Source organism: Mus caroli, chromosome 5 (assembly GCF_900094665.2).
Source record: "Mus caroli chromosome 5, CAROLI_EIJ_v1.1, whole genome shotgun sequence".
NCBI lineage: Eukaryota > Metazoa > Chordata > Mammalia > Rodentia > Muridae > Mus > Mus caroli.
This window is the reverse complement of record NC_034574.1, coordinates 50,115,213-50,130,126: the sequence shown is the minus strand read 5'-3', so window position 1 is coordinate 50,130,126 and position 14,914 is coordinate 50,115,213. Positions and strand designations below refer to the sequence as shown.

General features: G+C 33.5%; 1 non-coding gene across 1 annotated transcript; it reads right to left on the bottom strand.

The window, feature by feature from the left end:
• Positions 1–5,022: 5,022 nt before the first annotated feature.
• Positions 5,023–5,167, bottom strand: LOC115031196. Its single transcript, XR_003836815.1, has one exon. It is a non-coding gene; the product is annotated as a small nucleolar RNA SNORA48 (small nucleolar RNA).
• Positions 5,168–14,914: the final 9,747 nt, after the last annotated feature.

The window sequence follows — 14,914 nt, the reverse complement described above, 5'->3', positions numbered from 1 at the left end:
AAGTAGCATACAGAAAGAGAAAACCAATAGTCTTTATAATGGAGAAGCCCAGTAAATACCACCTTAGACAAGGTTATTGTGGAGTCATCAAAGAGTTTGATTGTTATTTTCTATCCTCACCTTTGCTAGTTCCTCTCACAAAATCTTTAGTACTGCTGAAAGAATGAGAAGATATTACAGCAGCCTAAGTCGTAGACACCAAAGAAAATATCTGGCAAAACTCAATTGTTAAATCCTGAACGCCTATCACAGAAGAGAGCAAGTTAAGCAGCCATGTCTCAAATGTACTGAGTTTACAAGAAATGAGTTTTATGATGGAAATAGGATGTTGGGGTAAAGTTATAAATATGAAATACATATCAGAAATATTTAAAAAACTTGAAAAATATGCTAGCAAATCTTAGTTTATTAAAGCAAGTACCATAGTTATATAAAGCTTTAATATTGAGGAGTGAAACTGAAAATTAAACACAAAAGATTCAGTGACTGTAAGGATACTATTGATATTTCTAAAATATTTTTAAAATAGTTTTCAGAAATTATTTGTAAGGTAAAGGTAAAGTATTAAATGAAGCTTGTCATTTTTATCTCTATCTGCAACAAGTGTCATTTCTTCTCTGGTCTTGTTTTATAATTTATACATTGAAGAATAAGACAAAGTCACTCACCTAATTAATGTTCTCTTCATTCTTCCATTTATTCATTTCTGTAACTTAAATTATTCTGCAACAGTCATACGTCTATGTAGGGTAAACTGTGAACAACAGACACAGTCTCTTATGGATAGCTTAATATAAAAGCCCTAATACTTCCACTCTCTTTAGCTCATTCACTGAGTTGCATCTAGAATTTTTTTTTAAAAAAATTCTGCAACGTCACGTTTGCCTTCTTTGACCAGTGCTCCTTTCTTGTCTTCTCCTCTTCCTCTACTTCTTATTTTTTTTCTCATCTTCTCTATGTGTAAACACTAAGACTCACCACTTCAAGTTTTAAGGCAGTCAGTGAGTACAGTCCCAGAGACATGGTTATGAGGTATTAATAACCTTGAAATTTCTGTCAGTTAGATTTAACTGCTTTATAAATATTAATGATGCAATTCCTTCAAATAGATAAGCAGACAATAAGCAAAAAACAAAACTTCAGAATATTAATTTTTTGAGACTGTCACTGCTTATAGATTCTGATTTCAACTATAGAGCCCTTAACTTCATTCAACTTCCCTTTCCTCTGAACAGGAAACCTCATATTTTAGAATTACTAATATCTCCTGTGTCTGATTTATATCAATTTTAACTTCTCTCTTCTGCTCTTAGGCAAATATTGCCTGACACAAATTTAATGGCTAAGTTCTGGAGGCCAGAATTTGCATATGCAAAACTTTGCTATGGTCTACAGTAATCCACATTTTCTCTTAACCATTGTTGTGGACAGCCCTGGGGCTAATTTTATTTGATGTTAATTTCATTCTCCTGTGAGGGGCTGCTAACAAGGAATGAGTCAGCACTCAGGTGATTTCCTGTAAACCTGCTTCCCAACTTAATTTTTAAATAAAGGTTAGAGCCAGGTGATTGGACAGAGAAAGAGGGGAAGGTGGAGCTGAAGATTTTGGGAAAGAGAGAGAGAGGACAATGGAGGAGTAGGAAGAAAAGCAGAGTAGAAGTACCTGGCCTGAAGAAACCTCAAGTTCTAAGGGGTCTCTTATATGGGAAAGATGGTAGTGTAGAGGTAGATCTGCCCAATCTAAGCAGACAGCATGTATTCATATTAATTGAGTTGTGTTTTAATTGTCTGGGTTTATTTGAATTGGAGATTTACCACAAGAGACCATAGATATTTCTATGATTATTTTAAGCGAGAATATAGATTTTTCATGATTGCTGTGAGATGATTAATTTCTGGTGAAAAGACATGGAAGTAGTTGTTGTTTTTTTTTTTTTTTTTTTTTTAACATCTCAGAAGTTACAGTGGATATATCTAATTCCTGCCTGGATATATACTATATAGTCTCTAAATCATTTAAAATATTCTAGGTCAACTTTGATAAATTAATTTTACTATAATTTTCCATTTCAAAAATTGAGGCTGATAAATTAAAGAAAAAAAAACTAATCTTGAACTTTCAAGAAAATTGCTAGTTGGTCTAAAATAAGCTGTCCTGTCATTTTGGAATTAGATATTTAATTAAAATTTCCATTTATCTTCTAGGAAATGGAAGAAACTGACAGGCAAGTTTTCACTTTCAAGAAACTTTTATTTCTAACGAAAGTATTAGACTTAAAGTACAAAACTGGTGTTTAGTCAGTGTGTTTTTCAGTTCTTTAACTTTGCAGTGAATGTGCAAATGACGGCGTATACTTTCAAACTTCACATGGTTTCAACTTTTAAATGAGAATCCCCAAATTTATCACAGATTTTCTCGTAATATTAGCCACTACATGACTTAATTTAGATAGATATTCCGTTTCCATGTCTGTGAAAATAAGTAAGTGTAGTTTACTTGCATGAAGTGATTGTTATTATTTAAGTGATTTTCAATTAGTTGGATTATCTGATAGAAATTGTTTCCATAGGTGAGCATAAGGATACATTCTTCTTTGTAAAGCTATTACAGTTCATGGAAATATGAATTCACCAGTAACACATATGTGTCTAATAAAACTATTCTTCATATAAATTTTTTTTTATTATTGTAGAACACCATGCACCAACTACTTTCCTGAAACAAAAATCACTGTCCCTCTCTTACAGCTTATAGGAAGAAGATGGAAATATGTGAAAGGGTTGCGATGGATCTGAATGAAGGCTTGCCTAAACAAGAGGGGGAAGATGCTAATTGTACACATGTTATTTTAACTCTGTTCTTTAGTCAACCCATATAAAATATCATAACAACAAAACTTATTTTACTCTATAATACTGTGATACATACAAGCATTAATATATACATAAGCATCAAAACCTTAATTTCTCTGCCTAAAAGAGACTCATGTATGTTTTTATAAAATAATGAATAGAATTTTATTTTGCAAAACTATGAAATCAATTATGTAAAATTGGCAAAAGTAAAAGACAGTATTTTCATATTTTAATTATTCACAAGGGGCAAACATAACTCTAATTTACGTAATTTAAATACTCCATTTACACTTAAGTAACATTTTCAAAACTGTACTTTACATTGTCACTTTTAGTGATTTCTCTACAGTTCTTCAGTTAGTTTATGTAATAATCCAACTAATACTATTTACTACCTCTTGAAGTACATACCTACTTCTAAGTCAATTGCTAAGATTCAGACTTGGAAATTTATATAAAGTTAATCAGACCTTTATATACAAAACAAATGTTATTGTTCCCTCTTTAGTGATTGTCACTTATGATTTTATTTTTTTCACATTTTATTGATTCTTTGTCAGTTTCACATCATGCACGCTGGTCCTACTTATCTCTCCTTCCCCTCATATTTGCCCTTCACTCTCACAATCTTCCCCCTCTCCAAAAATAATACATGCAAACACACACATACACACACACATACACACACACACACACACACACCAAAGCATAGAAAGAAGTCTCATCATGGAGGTTTTAGGATGTCACAGTGTATCTATCCTACAGTATAATCCTCTATCCAAACATATCTTCACTTGCAAATGTTCATTGCAATGAGGCATTGGTCTGGTCTGAGGTCCCTGGTTCCTGTGACACTGTCAATATTGGATCCTCACCAGGATTCCTCCCAGTTATCCTGTTGCAGCTCCATGCCATAGAGATCCTAAAGCTCTGGAAGAGTAAGACTGCCCTTTCAACTTCCATCATGTCCCAACCACTTGGAGAGGATAAAGATTTTGGGACTGGCCAACTCAGAGTCCTCTGGGCCTGGGTGGCACCTGCACTGGCCAGTGCTCAGCTCTCCCTTGTTGGCACCATCAGGGTCAGTTCTGCACTGCTCTGGCAAGGCCACTCAGTGCCATTATCCAGAGGAGACAAGGTCATTTCTCCTTCACTCATGGCCTGGGAGCCAGCTCCTGATTGTCTCTGGCAGTGAGAGATAAGGGGTTCGAGTGCATTTTCCTGTGCCTAAGCCACTTCACAGCAGGGGAGTGGTAGGATCAGGTGTCTTTTGCTCACTCCTTTGGGCTGGTTCATCTGGGCCCTCTCTACCTACATAATACATAATACATGATACAGCCCTACATAATACAGGACATTTAGCTGCATCTAGTGAGGGGCAGGGTACAGCTCATCTGTTCTCATGACCTTTGGGCTAACTGACTTGTCTGTGCAAGTGGAAAAGTGATCATTGCAACAACCATGCCATCTCATGGTAGGAAGATGGGAGTCAGGGTGAGATCTCCTACGCTCTTGTCCTTGGACTGTCTCACCTGTTTTCATCATTAGGATCAAGTCTTCTGTGCTGTCCAGGCAAGATACAGGACCTGCCCTCTAGAGCGCTGCAGCTGGTGAAGAAGGCTAATTCTGAACAGCCCCTGCACATCCATGTGGTGTCTGGTGGCTACACTGATCATGGACATTTCTGGTTGTAATATATGCCACAGAGATTGACACCAACCACTGCCACTGATTAGCCTTGAATCCAAACATGGCCCTCAGAAAAAGCTGGGGCTGGGGTCTCCTCCATAGCCGCCAGGGATGGGGCTAGCCAATCATAACTGACTACTTCTCTTCTCCCACTGGTCTCCAGTTCCATCCCTCTACATAATGCTCAAGCTGTTAAATTTCTCTTTCTTGACCATCTGCCTAGCAGATACTTGCAAATTGTAGTGACTTCAGCTCTAGGCTGACCACTTGACTGATGGGTCCCTTTGTGACATTCTCAGTTCACCTTGCATGGCATGGAAGCAGTGCCTTGATACAGCCTTGTGTGAGCCTTGTGTCATAGGTCATAAGGTAGGTCTGTGCTCATCTCCTCCCATGCTGCATGGCATGGCAATAAACAAGTCTCTGTTTGTCTTCTGCTCCTGCACTGTGCTTCCTGGATTTGTTTGATATTTGATTTGATGTATCCCTGTCTTAAATAGCTTAAAACACCAGGCCAAGCTTCAAGCTAGGAAGAACAGTGGTTTACCAACTGTTCAGCCCCTGACTAATATAAGAACAACAATACCAACCACTTATCTCTTTGCCCATTGGAACAGGGATAATATTTTTTTTATGAATCATCTACATCTGCACATTTAGAGAAACCTAGAGCAGCTCAGATATTGAAACATGTAGTACACACATATTAAGATGTTAAATCTAAAAACTGACTCTGAGTTAAAATTAACCACAATGATTTTAAGTAAAGTTGTTTTTTTTTTTTCCTCCAGGAAAATTTAATCCCAGAAGTCCTTAAAATTTTCTCTCTTATTTTAAGGTCCCAGTTCAACATTACTCTAAGCTGAGTTTTACAAGTTTTATGATTACATGATTATAAAATCAACACAGTGCATCTCCATCCTCTAAAGAGTTAACACTGTTCTATTTACCAGAGATATTTTTTTCTTTTAGGGTGTTAAGAAATTATCCCATAGAATAATTTCAGTTGTCACAGTGCCTGTCCACATGATCCAACTCTGAAATTCTCTTTTGGTCAAGATGCAACTTGTAAGAAATAGAATAAAATTCAAAATCAACTAATGTACAAACAAACATGCCTTATTAGACTGAATAGCATGACTGTCATCATCAGCTCTATATCCTGTTTAGGAGAAGACAGACATAAATATTATTTCAAATGTTGTTTGATCTGTCTTGGATTCATATACTCTTTAGTCTAAGGAAAAAAATGCCTCTCTCTAATGGCAAATATGATTACAAACACATGTAGTATTTTACATAATCAATCTATTATCTAACCCCAACAGAAAGGAACATCTCTCTTCTTAGTTATAATAACTTAGCATTGCAACTATACCCTCAGTACCTCACCTTGGAATACACATCCTTTCTTGAGTTCCAAGGTAGTCAAACCAATTTTACTCTTAGCAAAGAAGTAACCCACAAAGAAAATTTAGCATGTATAATAGCAAGGATTGCCATGTCTTCTCGTAATTCCTATGCTATCACAGTACTGGGAATTGGGGTTCTTAGGAGTTAGGACAATGGGAAGAAGTGTATTCATAATTGTGATTGATGTCTTTATAAAATATTCATGAGAGACACATTGCTCTTTAGGTCATTTGAGGACACAGCAGGATATATGGCTATCTATGAACAACGAAATGGTTCTTACATTATGGAAAATCCATCAGCCTCGTGATTAGGGACTTAATTTGGCACTCCAAAACTAGGTACAATAAATGATATTGTTTGTAAGCTTTGCAGGCCAGGGCAACTAAATACAGAAGCTTGAATAACTGAGGACAATTGCTTTCAACAAAAGAAGCGGGAAGCAATGAAAATTCATCCTGTTGAAAGGGTTCAACTGAAATATGCTTATCATTTCCAATGTAGTTATTTCTACTGATGCTAGAATCCTTAGATGTAATATGCCGACTGTAAGCACTAATCTTGCCTCTACAAAAAGTCCCCATGAAACAAAGTTGATACTCTTCTTAGTTACTAAACAATACAGTAATCGTATTGTCATCCCAATTGGTCACAAAATGTGCCTTCTATTTTACTCCAAAATAAAAAATGCTGGAGTTAGTTTCATGTGATGGGAAGACGGATAAAACCGTTTGTATCTTCGAGACCTAACCTCCACTGTGATCTGCCATATGGCCTGTCACTTTGCATTACAAGACACAATATTTGTTGGTTTTCTTCTCTATTATAGATATGTATTCAAAATAATAATTTATGTCAGGCCCAACAAGCAATATGCAATTTATGATTAACTTAAAATGAAGTAATTACTTTTAGCCTCACCTATTTCCTTGATGATTGCTGTCAAATACCATCACCAGACAGCACGAAAGTGGCCATGTTTGTAAATACATTACCAAATCTAAAACCTAACCCAATATAAAGCACCAATGAACATATAAAAGTAAACTGACCCATCTTTACAAAGCATTCTTGTTTTCATTTATTATCTTCTCTTACCCTCCTTAACAGCTTTGCTTTCTTCCCCATTTTTATTGCATCAAAGCAACCATTTAAAACACATGAAATATTATTTCTCTTTATTATGTACATTTTCATAAAAATAATTGTAATATGATAAGTTAAACTTACATCGAGATATTTTATATTAACAACAATGTATTTACCTTGTACAAAAATGTGAAATATACATGAAGAGATCATGTTTACCTCAGCAGCATTGAAGATGGCTGAAAAAATGCCCAGATACATGGACAAAGACTCTATAGCAGATGTGACAGCTAAACTTGAGCCAATTTTCTCAGAAGATAAATCACTGTACAGGAGTGAAAAAAGGACCAGTATCAACCTCTTACTCCTGATTGTTGCTGTGTTTTATATAGAAGCAGGGGACTTTAAGGGTCCTACAGAAAACCTGACAAAACAGAGCTGAAAACATTCAAAGCATTTTTCCAACCCTTTATTGATAGACCAACAGCTATTACACAGAATACTGTATAGAGGTTGTTGAGCACCTAGTCTGTCAAATCATAAACTGATATCTAAGCTTTATAAGAATAGTGAAATCTTTCACTCAATCAATCTTCAGCTTAAAACACCCAATCGGTTCAACAGAGGCCGGAGCTATTGTTGTCGACTTCCACTACTGATGAATGAGAATTTGTGAGTTTGCCAATACCAATTATTTAATAGAGAAAGTAACAAAAACATAGCAACAATGCCATTCTGCAAGATAATAGTTGTATCCAGAAATACATAATTTCTTTAAAATTGACAATATTTTATTAAATAAGATGAAATACTTATATATCATAACATTTTAACAGTTGGAAAAAATATAAACAAATTATTATTTCAAATTATTTAACAAAAAATCTTCAAAATGGCTATTACAAAATATCAAACAAACAAAAGGACAAGTTTACTATTGGCAGATCTAGCAATGATACTGGATACAGTTTGCTAATTATTAGAGATAAAATTATGATTAACAAGTAAATATAAGCAAGTAGAATCAAATGGAACTTCTACCTTTGAAAATAAAAATATCTATTTAACAATAACTAAAATTCTAAACAGAGATTTGACTTAGCAAAGACAAATTCAATAGATGGGATAGATATGTAAATTTACTTAATGGATAGAACAGAATACACACTGAAGAAAAATGAACATGTCCGCAAAAGCAAAACAGCAGTAACAAACTCCCGAAAGGGACAGAGAGCAAACCAAAGTTAGATATTTGAATTTTTCAAAGGTAAAATAAACCATTTTTAAAGGTTTTTTAAAAATAAAATATTAGTCCTATAAGGAAAAAAGAAAAAAAGAAATACCATAAAAAATAAACAATAACTTAGAAACAAACTGGGTGTATATCAGGATAGCTGTAAATGAACACATGTATAAAAGTCACCCTCAATGTGCTGCAATGTAAAGCACACTATGAACAAAGGAGAGCAGCCTGGGCCTCTCTGTGCACTAAGATCAACTGATAGATTGTTTCTCATCTGAACCTCTGGAAACCAGCAGAAAGTGGAACAACATAATGACAGAACTTCACTGGAAAATCACTTTCAAGTTTGCCAAAGAAATGATTGGAAAAATACAGGTTTGTAAGCTTTCAATTCTCCAAAGCAACTTCAATTATCATCAAAAGCTGTAATAGTGTGGTGTATTCGATCCATCGAGTGAAATGGCATTCCCGGATGATATTAAAGTTTGCAGCTAAAACCAAAGCTTTTTGTCCTTCAAACTCATTGGTTGTGTTTTAGAGTTTTGTTGATATGAACATATACTTGATTCTACCATAACAGTGTCATTCAGATTGCTTGTCCTACCCTAAAATTTTCTGATTTCTATGTGTTTATTCTTATTCTTTCTCGCTGTATTTCTGGTAATGACTGATTGGTTTTCTACCTGGGTGGCCTTATCTTTATAGTAGTGTCATAAGTTGGAATTATAGAGAGTATGTCCCTAACAGACAATATATTTCCCTAATCAAGATGGAATTTAATTCCCTCTATGTGTAGTAGTGACTTGAGAGCATATCAAAAAGTACTTAATTGTTTTATGTGTCATAGTTGTTCACCCACTCATGTATTGAAAGACAACTTTGTTTCAATCCTCATGATTATGAATAAAGTTACTCTGAATATTAATGTAAAAATTTTAGGCACATACTCACTAATGTAGATATGTGCTTGGAAGCACAAAGGTTGTAGAATATGGTAAAATAATGATTAATATTAAGAGAAATAAATATAATTTCCGAATTCAACAAATATGCATATGTACTATTCTATATAGTGAGTTCCTTCATTTTTAATATCTCTAATCATGGCCTCATTTAGTCATGTAACCATTTTAATCTGTATACAGCTGCATCTCATTGTGTTTTTTATCCTCCAATCTCATCATGACACTACATTGTCAAAAAGTGGCATAATGGGAATAGAGCAGGCAGCCTTAACCTCATGGCATTATGTTACTGACTGCTCTATCACAGTCAATTAGTGACCCTTTCCCCAGAGTGCTCAGTTGTATGTAATAATTTACACCTAACATCCTGTGATGGCCAAAGAAAAATTATATGGTACCAGGTATCCCTGAAGTGCCATTGATCTTTGCTCTGTAATGCATGTGAGATCCTGAGGGACTTCAGAGAAGATCAGAATAAGATAATGTTGGTCTTGCGGAGAGATATTTAACTCCTTACTTTCTGCCTTCTTAAACTGCCTTATTGCTTTAAGACTGAGAAGAAGTCTTTTTATTACCAATCAACAGAAAAGAGTAACAACTGAGGGAGTAAAACAATTTTCTTTCCCAGCCACATATTCCATTGGTAATTGCAATGTCCAACTTTGATATCTCTCTCCATAAACACTGCCTTTAGACTCCCTCATATGGTATATTATTTGCCTATTAGGCTGCCTTCCCTCTGCTAGCAGTAACAACAAATTCATTTAATAAAATTTGAATTGAGTCTAAGTCTTTGATTTTTCCCAGTGGGTTAAAAAACACAACATGACAATATAGTTACCTGATGAAAATTATTCTAAAATATGAAAATATTATAAAGCTCTTAGCTTCAGATGTTTGGATGGCAATTCTTTTAATTCTCAAAACATTTCATATCAAATATATTCAGATATGTGCTTCACACTTATATAAATTTTTATGTATCAAAAATACTTGGAATTCACCTTTCATTGTCTAATAGACAGAAATCAAAATAGGGACAGATGTTATCAAGCCCATTCCAAATCTTTGAAAAGCATGTTTTAAACTACTTTTTACTTGTGCCTTAAAAATATGACCATGGTGTTGTCTTTTGCTTGTTTGTTTTGTTTTAACAAGTCATCACAAAGATACTATGAAAGTGTGCCATATCTTCATACGTGATACTAGGAAACTAAACAGGAAACAAATTCAAGAATATGGCATTTATTCAGCCTTGAATGAAGGGTTTTTATTATTATTTATTTTATTTTATTTTATATTTTGCATCTTCATTGCCACATTTAACTTCCTTTTTCCTCTTAAATTGGCCATATAGTTCATTGGACTGAACAATACCTAATTTCTTTTTTCTTTTGTTTTAATTTTTTATTAGATATTTTCTTCATTTACATTTCAAATGCTATCCCAAAAGTCTCCTATACCCTCCCCATACCCTGCTTCCCTACCCACCCACTCCTACTTCTTGGCCCTGGAGTTCCCCTGTACTGGGGCATATAAAGTTTGCAAGACCAAGGGGCCTCTCTTCCCACTGATGGCTGACTAAGCCATCTTCTGCTACATATGCAGCTAGAGACATGAGCTCTGGGGGTACTGGTTAGTTCATATTGTTGTTCCATGTATAGGGTTGCAGATACCTTTAGCTCCTTGGGTACTTTCTCTAGCTCCTCCATTGGGGGCCCAATACCCAATTTCATTGATTAGCTAACTTGGTTGTTCATGATCATTTTGTCTAGGCATGGATATAAGCAACCAGAAGCCAAAAAATAAAACTAAGTGCCAAATTGAACAATTCTAATGAAGAATAGGTATTTTTGAGGGAACTGTTTTTGTTCAGTATTTTACTTTTAATGTATGGATTATTTAATAATTTGGTTAACAAAATTCTTTTGGAATATTTGGATATGAAATCTATTTTGTCTTAAGTGTTCATATGCATTGATTATTTCAGCACTATGTATTGATTCTCACAATTTTTGTGTAAGATTGTTCTTAGTCATGCCCATAACTCTTGGTTATATGTGTTCCATGAATGTAGTTATTAAGTTATTCCTCTTTCCATGAGACTAGTGACATCTTCAAGAAAAAATTTTACTGTGTCCAGAAAGAACTCTGGTTCCTTCCCTCATGTTTTCACTTCAATGAAATTAAAGATATTGTAGAGATTGATCTTGAACCCCTTTCTTTTCTGATCTTTTTTCTTTACTAATAACCTCTCAGGTATTTTTTATATTCATTTTAAATGTGCTTTTGCACCTTAAAGTGATTTATGGTCTATAGACTCTTTCATTATTGGTCATTTTGTTGTTGTTGTTAATCTTCAGAGGTTCTTGTAAAGTCTTCAAGGAACAACTTCTAATTGACTGTCTTATTCTACATTGATGCTGGAGAAAGAAAGGCATCTCCTATACATTTTCCCTTCTTTTTGAAACATTAAGAAAAAGAAATAAAATTGGAAACAACTACTTTTGAATTCAATATATTCCCTTATTAGGACTCAAAGGTAAAATAAATTGCTTTTCCACTTTAAAAAATAAAATAACATATTTTATGACAACAAAAATCATAGCACCACTTTGACATTGATGTGTGATCTTACAGACTAGAAATATTTACTAGTGTGTATTTCTTTTTCTCTCAGTTCTAATCAATAATTAGCAGATATGCACACATCACTGGCTTTTCATTCACACAAGGTTTTCAAAAAATATAATCTTAGAAACATAATATGAATGAGATCTTATAAAATGAATCCATAAACTGGATTGTTTGATGGTGAATTATTAGAAGTAATTAGTGAATTTAAGTAACTTTAGCATTTTAACATGTTTTCTCTTAGGAGTTATGCTTAAATATTAGCCTTTAACATTTATGTATCATTCATATCTTAGAAATATCTAGATTGGTACATGTAAGTTGAAAGAATGAGTTAAAAGATCATAGTTATTTTTTTTTAAATCTGAAATTCATTTTAGAAATCCAAGTCATTGACTTCTTACTTCATAAGATTAGTATCTATTAAAGATGTGACATGTGCTAGAAATGCCTCTACATATCTTTCATGCATCATTTCATTAATGTAAATTATAAACACCTAGGGAAGTACCTGTTTATACTGTTAATACTGTTGGAGGGTGACAGGAAATTACATGCACAAAGTCCAGATGCCTGAGAACAAAGATTGAAATGCAATTGAGGTGTTTCAATGCTGAGAAAAGCAACACCACTTACTGTTGCTTCTTGGCACGATTTTTCTTTTTGTTAAAAAAAAAAAAAAAAAAAAAGCAGATTAAATATTTAGTATAAATTACTAAAGTTTTGATCAAAACGTAGCAGTTAATTTTCATTCCTAAGATGACTTATTATATATTAATTTCAGAAGAGGAAACATGGTTCCCTTGTTTTAGTGCTTGACCCACCCAGGAGTGATGTATGGGTTAGCTTCCATTGTTAGTTTAAGAGAAATATAGCAAACTCAGGGCCTATGTGAAGACAATGTGTATCACAAACTATACATGACACGAGTCTCAAGTGGTTCAATGTGAATACTTTAAAGTTTGAAAAACAATGACTTTGAGTAACAACAATGTCATTTGAAGTTTTATTATCATTATTATTATTCAAAATCATTGATAGTCATAAAACCATTTAACACTTACTTTGTTCCAGTAATTTACGTATGAATATAAAGCAACATGATTCAGAATGTCTCTGATTTTATAGTGTTTTAAGCGATTATCCATATATATAATTAAGCAAATTGTTAGGACTCATTAAATCCATTGTTCCTAGGTTTTCTAGACTTTAGGTGTCTTAGGCTACATGAAAGCTTAATATACAGATAGGTAATGTTTCATGTATATCAGCATGTTTATGCTACAATAGGTAAGTACAATGGTAATGTGGAAATGTTAAAGATAAATCAATAAAATGCTTGCTTTATTTTGAACATATAAAGTAACATCTAATAACCATCGGAAAGAATGTAGATAGAAAGGTTTTTAAAATTTGAATGCTCATATTCAGTAATTTGTTTATGGTACCATAATTTGTCTTAAGTCTTAGCATCCTAATTCTTCCTGAATCTGTATTCAAAGTTAAAACAATCAGAGTTAACACATCTTTCTGGAATATATTGCATATATTAGAAGCATATTTTTAGCATCATATAATTTGGAATCTTAAAGAAAAACATCTTTTTAAAATAAGGCCAAATTTTTCAGAATTTCAATTCATGGCTGAATTGTCTCAAAACCATTCTACCAATGAGCATGCATATGTAATGCCATGTCTCTGGATACAGGTATCTTTATTTTTGTACATTACACACTTAAATTCTGTGTTTTATATTATTTTGAAAAGTTATATATTTGAGAGTATATTTCTGTTAAAGCAATAGGAGCATTCTATCTACAATTTTTTTTTACCCCTGAGGCAGACTGTTGAAAAATGGACATAAATTCTGCCTGTGAATGTTCCATAAGCTGGTATTGTCCTGACATTGCAAAGTGTTTACCTGGAAAGTCCTCCACATCCATCACCAGGGCCAGCCTTTGTCTGATTCTAATTCCACTGACATTGAAATCAGAAGCACTCCGTGAGTCATTTATCACACTTATTAAAATGTTCCATTGAGGATTAGAATAGCAATTCACTGTTATTCCAGAGTGCTGCCCAAGGGGCCTCCTATGCAGCAGTCTTAATGCTTTATTGGAATAGTAGTTTAGTTTTAATAAATGATTCTCTGCAGAAATACCTTGATTTCAATTATGAAAGGAACACTTGGCTTCGTAAATCTGGCATTTTTATACAAGATTATATAAATCTCTTAGCTTAATATTGTTCTTACCTATCCTAAATATTCTATCCTCAATACTTTATCAAGGATATGCCAATTGTATAAATTAGACTGTTGTGTAAGTAATATCTTTGTAAATTCTCCTGCTCAGCATGCAATAAAAACTTTGAAATAAGAAATATAATTCAAGTGAATTAAAAAGTAAATACAGTTACTTTCATGAGTAAACCAATATTTCTTCAATGCATAGTTCACTTCTCTGTTCATGAACAGAATTTGTTACTTTATACAATGATGTTTCCACCGTGTCATATATGTTTCAATTACTTTCAGAAATATTGAACTTGTGAATCCACCTTTTCTGTCTTCTCCTTATATTCCTTCCACCTCAAGTCTTTCTCCGTCAGTTTCTCTCTCTCAATCTTAGACCTGCTGCTTCATTCTTTCATCGTGAAGGAAATAAAACACAACAATTTCTCTTTTGTAACTTAATAGAAAGGAATGAATTATTTTCTGTACATTATAATTTTTTGTTTCTTCATGAAAATCAGTGATGATGAATTTCAATATAGAATAATAATTTACATTTGAAAGACCAAATATTGACTTATGTGTCAATAACATATAGAAATATATATATGTATATATATATTCTATAAACGTATCATTTTATTTCCTTGCTAAAATAGTTGAAATATATGTATATTCTGTACCCATTATATTTCTTTTATATGGATTTTTGAGTTACTGGGTAAATTCTTTATTTATGGTGTCTTAGTCAGGGTTTCTATTCCTGCATAAACATCATGACCAAGAAGCAAG